We start from the raw sequence: 6000 nt of genomic DNA on the forward strand, positions 1-6000 counted from the left end.
ATTACAAATGGTATAAATCATAATTGAGTTTAGTTGATCGTGTGTTTGTTTTGTTTTTAATCTGAAACTAATTTTATTTGAGGAGAGGTAAAAATGGAAGTGCAAGATATGATGAGTGTTGGTCATAATAAGCCTTTTTTAGGTTGCATTTTAGATATTTTGCATTTCATGTGCTTAGTTTTTATTTTCGCAAGTGATTACATGGTTTTTATGTAGATTAAGATGAATTTGAATGAAAATGAGTGGAAGGATAAGGCATCAGCAAAAACTCGTGGAGTTGATGTCAACTTTCTATATTCCCAAAACACTGCATTTTGATAAAGCTCATCTTCGTCTTTTCCCTCTAAACCATGTGTTAACCCTTGTCAAACATAGAATAATCATGGAGTTAAAGGGGAGAGAGATGTAAAGTTTAGTTTTTAGTTTTTCTTTTCTTTTTTGATTTGAGAGTGATTACTTCAATTCTTTTTTTTAATTCTTAGGTAACACTCAATTTAGGATTATTGAAAAGATTTGCTCTTTTCTTTAGTTTTAAAATGTTATTATTAGTTTAGTAATGTTGATTTGAATTTTCAATGATTCGAATCTAATTTATCATTGATTTGAGATGTTAATAGGGTGAATATTTCGTCTATTCAATGCTAAGGATATAAAAAGGCTCCTTTCCTCCTATAAAATTTAAGGTGTATGAAAATTCATGTTTAATTAGGAAATCTAAAGTTAATGGCGAGTAGTTTAACTAAACTAATAATTGGTTTAGATATTAACTAGTTTGTATTGTGTGATGCACAGGCTAGTTGTGTATGTTAACTTTATAAAATTTTTGTTTACCATGAATTTCTTCAAAAATAATTAAAGAATTACAAAATATTTACCCACATTTTTTAGTCTTTATAAAATAAATTTTGTTTACACTAAGATAGTTACAACTTAATAAATAAATGCATCTAAAATAGTACTAAAATTAACAATAAAATAAGAATTATACAATATTTAAATAATAACAATAAAATAGTAGCAATATAATAACAAATAGCAGCAAAACACTAACAAACAACAACAAAAAAGAAAGTTTAAGCTAATTCGGGTTGGATCGAGCTCGAGCTAAAAAATCTTACTAGAGACCCAACCCGTTAAAAAATGAGCATTATTTTTTTGTCCAAACACATTTTTTTGGCATATGTTTTTGCCCAAGCCCTCTTATTTTTCAAGCTAACCTTTAAATTTAGACGAGTGATCCGACCCATGATCAGGTCTAATTTATTCTTTAACGAGTTAAAATTTTTTATCATAACCCAACATTTTCCCCTTTTTTCGGTGTAGATATATATAAAATGATTTTTTTAAAAAAAACTTATTTCATTTTTATTTTTACCTGGCTTTGTATTAATATGTTGTACAAATAGTCTATTAATACAAATGTCAGAAATTAAGGTGAATAGTGTTTTTGCAGTATGATTTGGTTGTAAATAAAACCATTTCTACCGAATCTTTCATATATGTTGTGTTTTTAAAGCAAACATTTTAGTGTGCAATTAATTATTGATGGGATAAATTATGAAATTATGTAAATTGTAATACAAAATTATTGAATAATACCTTTATACATAGAATGAATTTAATAACATAAATTATAGGTTTATGTAAGGAAGATGCACATAATAGATAAACACAATATAATGATCATAGTACATAATATCAATTTAATTAGCTTGGATTTTCATTTATTATGGTAACCATTTATTTAATATTACAATTTAATAATGAATTTTTGTTAGTATATGTCTTAAATTGGTAAGAAATAAATATAGAAAGTAATTAAAATTTTAAAATAAAATATTGCATATTAACTTTGACTATGGAAGGCAATATCAATACCTTTTATAACAGGAAATATTGGAAAATTTTGTATCAATTTTCTTTTTATTTTACGAAAATATCAAAACCTTAATTATGTAAGTAATGTAATTTTGTGTAATAAAGGTAATTAATTAAATGTAATAATACTTGTATATATATTTTTAATTCAAGATACACGGTTCCTTAAAAATTTTAACATACACAGTCAAGGTTTTTTTTTTTTTTTTCGTTAGAGAATTAACTATTATTTAAGTGTATTTCTAGTTAATAGTGTTGATAATGTAAAAGAAAAGGCAATCCCGCATTGGTAGGCATAGAGGCCTAACACGCATGTGTCAGGGTAAATTTGCTTTTAAGGCAGTGGTTCTTCCACAGCACAAGAATTGCTATTTTATTTACACTCAATTTGGTTTCCTATCAATACTAACAGTTTTGTTTTGTAGTAGTATATTTTTAAAAATTTAGAACCAAATTATACTACTATTTAAACAAGAGAATTGTTTCTGTTTCCCATTACTGGAGCCAATGAAGGCTCTTACAGACAACTAGCTAAAGTACACTTAATGATCATTGGAGCAAGTGCAGTGTCTTATTGAGGCAACCGATTTGAGGGTACCTAAGTAGTGCAAGAGTGTGCCTAAATAGCTTTGGAGTGGTTGTAAGCTCCATCTGTGTTGACTAGTGGGCCATTGCGATCAAACTGGGCTTGGAAAGCCTAGCGAGATTGGGTTGATTGAGTCTTAGCTCCGTTGGCATGGGTATTATTGCCAATGTAGGAGGATGCAGGTTCGAGTGCGCTGATGCGCATTCTCCTCCTATTTGAGTTGGTCAGGGGTCTATTAAGTTTAAGTGGGTCTAAGGACCCTTGAGTTTGAGTTGGTTGAAGGACCTTTGAGTTTGAGTTGGCCGGAGAACCATGAGCAGTTTGTTGGATCTTTGTGTCTAGGATAGGGCTTACGATGCCCTAATGCATGATAAGCTACTAATACATGAGATTTGTAGAGCTAGTCGAAGCATCACCGAATTTCTAACTATAGTAAACTGGAGGATTATCAAGTCCGAGAGCTTAAACAAGAGAACTAACAGGGGATGTCTTGTTCAGGTAACCTATGAGATTGTGCAGAGGAAGGAGCGGGGTGTTAGACTTTGTTTAAATGAGCATTAAAGCCAGAAATTAAGATTGAGATCGACTTAGTTCGGTGGTGCCGTATGTGTTGTGGCTGGCCAAGATGGCCATACCCAATGGGGTGACCATCGAGGGGTCGAGAGCCATACCCAATGGGGTGACCATTGAGGGGTCGAGAGGGACTAAGTTGAGGATGATCAATGTGTCTAAATTTCCCATGTTGAGAACTTTTGGTGTCGCAAGGGTCAGTTGGCATAAAACACGTCCAGAGACACGCATCCAATGGGATGCCACAAGAGTGTGGTTGGTGCCACATCTAGAGGGATGCCTTTTGAGTATCAAAGACATGGTAATATTCAGTCGACAAAGGGTTATACCATTAAGGGTTCCTCAAGATTGTAACCTGATGATTATGTGTTATGGCATTGAGTTCGAGTGTTCGGTGGAGGAATAGGTATAGACAAGACTACACCAAAAATTGAATGTCTGATGTGCGTTGAATGGATCATAACCTTAGGTCTTGAAGACCCAAGATGGACTTGAGATCAAAATGCCAACTCGGTGCAATAAAGTTACTAAAAGTGTGGCTTCATGTCGTTGAGGGCATTGGCATAGTAAGTGGGGGAGTGTCATGGTTTGTAATTTAGTTATCAAGGTTGAGCTTTCCCAAATGGTCTTGAATGAAATTAAAGTACAATAACTTGGAAGCTGGAATTTGTCGAATGCCCTACAGTCCTAGAGGGATGTTGTGATGCAAACTGGGTAACTGGTAAAGTTAGCTTTACAAGTGGGTATGCCTTTATTTTGGTGGAGCAGTTATTTCTTGGAAGTTTGTTAAATAGACGTGTATTGCTCGCTCCATGATGGAATCTGAGTTTATAACTCTTGACTGAGCTGGGCAAGAGGCTGAGTTGCTTAGGAATCTACTCATAGAGATTTCTTCATTGAAGAATGGAGTACTCGCTTTGAAGTGCTTGAGGTTTGAAAGGAACCTAACTGATCCACTAACCAAAGGGTTAAGTAGAAAAATGGTTCTTGATTCGTCGAGGGGGATGAGTTTTAAGCCCAATGATTGAGGAATTCATGGTGGATACCCAACTTAATTCTCTAAATTCAATGTAGTCAAACGATGAAACCATGAAAAAACTCATAATATACATTTTACCTATCCCTAGGGCGAACGATGTACATGCATAAGGTTAAGTTCTCACTCTTAATGAATTCATATCCCAAAATTTGGGTGGTCGTATTGAGATGGACTTAAATAATAGTCTACCCCATCACCTAAGACCAAAGTAGACAAAACTACACCATAGTTCCAAAAATACTGCCTCAAACCCATGAATAACAAATACAACTTTGCTCTAGCCAGAACTAGCATAAAAACAAGAGTTAGGAGCATCAAATAAACACCCAAAAGTGTTGGACGTGACATTCAACTTATCGACATCCGACTGGGAAACCTAAGACATACCCTGATATACCCACTAAGTAGCCACAGTAAATCTGATTCGACTATAACTTCGGATGCTGCTTCCGTCAAGGAGCCTGCCAAACATCTCAAGACCAACTTTTATAGCTTCCAATTTTACGAAGTCAGCTTCAAATATTACTCCTAAATGTCCAAAAATACAGCAAGTAATTTGCCTTAAGTAGACTCTCGAGCATTTTGCAACATTTCTTTTCAACAAAAAATATTTTCGCTAATAAACCCATACAATCATGCTTTCTTAGATGATGCACGTTCCAACTCCACAAGTTTTATTATTATTATAATATCATCATTGTAAAAAGCTTTTATACCTAATAACTTGCCAACAACCTATGTATCCTCTGCTTCTTTGCATAAGGCCTTGTATCGATTTTGGAACTCGCCACCTCACAAGGATTCTGATACAATTTCAGGAGCAGCTTCGGATTGCTTAACAAGTTGCAAATATGGGAGACGTCATGTTAGTAAACTTCTGGGAAGATACAAGAGTTGACTCCAACCATCTAACTAAATCAATGGTTTTTTATATAACAAAATAATCTAAAAATTCTCATAATAAATTGTCCTATAACGTGTTATATAAACTCAAAAACATGCTTCTAAACCTTTTTAAGAACTTTCCAGGCCAAGTCTTGCAAGTATTGATACCTTCAAGCAATATTTAACACAACTTTTTAAAGGGGGTAGGGTATTGAGACTTACCCAGCATGTATAAGTTCTATATATATATATATATTTAAGTTTACATGTTAAAATACAATATAAGTATAATTTTAGTTTAATTATGATGTAAACTGAAATTATACAAAATACTCTAAACTAAAATCCACAAACCGAAAACTTATATTAAGAGCTCAAATCATTATTATTTTAATTTATTAATCAATAAAGAAATCAATTTCTTTTAAGCTCAAAATTGCAGTTATTATATATATTCATATGTTTTGGTACATATCAAATTAATAATAAATCAATAGGTTATTTTTATATAATATTTACCCATAATTCTTTGAATCTCACCTCCTCCTCATTGTAATAACAATTGTACAATCAACCAAATGAACATACGAAACACTTAAAAGATGACATATTGATTCAACACATATGATCTTAGGCATTGGAAAATTGTAAATGAAACATTACCTAACCAATTCAAATAAGGGTGGACTGAAAATAGAAAATTTTCAATTTATGTCGGTCTACATTTCTGTTTAATTAAAAATAAAAATGCATTCACATGAAGTCAGCAGGTATGGCTTATTCCCTCTAGAAGGTAAGACTACAAAAATATCTCAAACTTATATAATATTGTGATTGAGGATTTAAAAAAGATTTAAAATCTTGTTGATACGATAATGATATGGCTTTGATATACATTCAAAATCTTTCAAAACAAACAGAGATTTTTTAAAAGATAAAGTGAAACAAACCAATCAGATTATATTTATTAATGGTTTAAATGTTGGATTACATTTAGAATTCTTCTTCGTCCCATTTATTTTCCTATCTTGGCTACCTGAGC

Source organism: Gossypium raimondii, chromosome 9 (genome assembly GCF_025698545.1).
Source record: "Gossypium raimondii isolate GPD5lz chromosome 9, ASM2569854v1, whole genome shotgun sequence".
Taxonomy (NCBI): Eukaryota; Viridiplantae; Streptophyta; class Magnoliopsida; order Malvales; family Malvaceae; genus Gossypium; species Gossypium raimondii.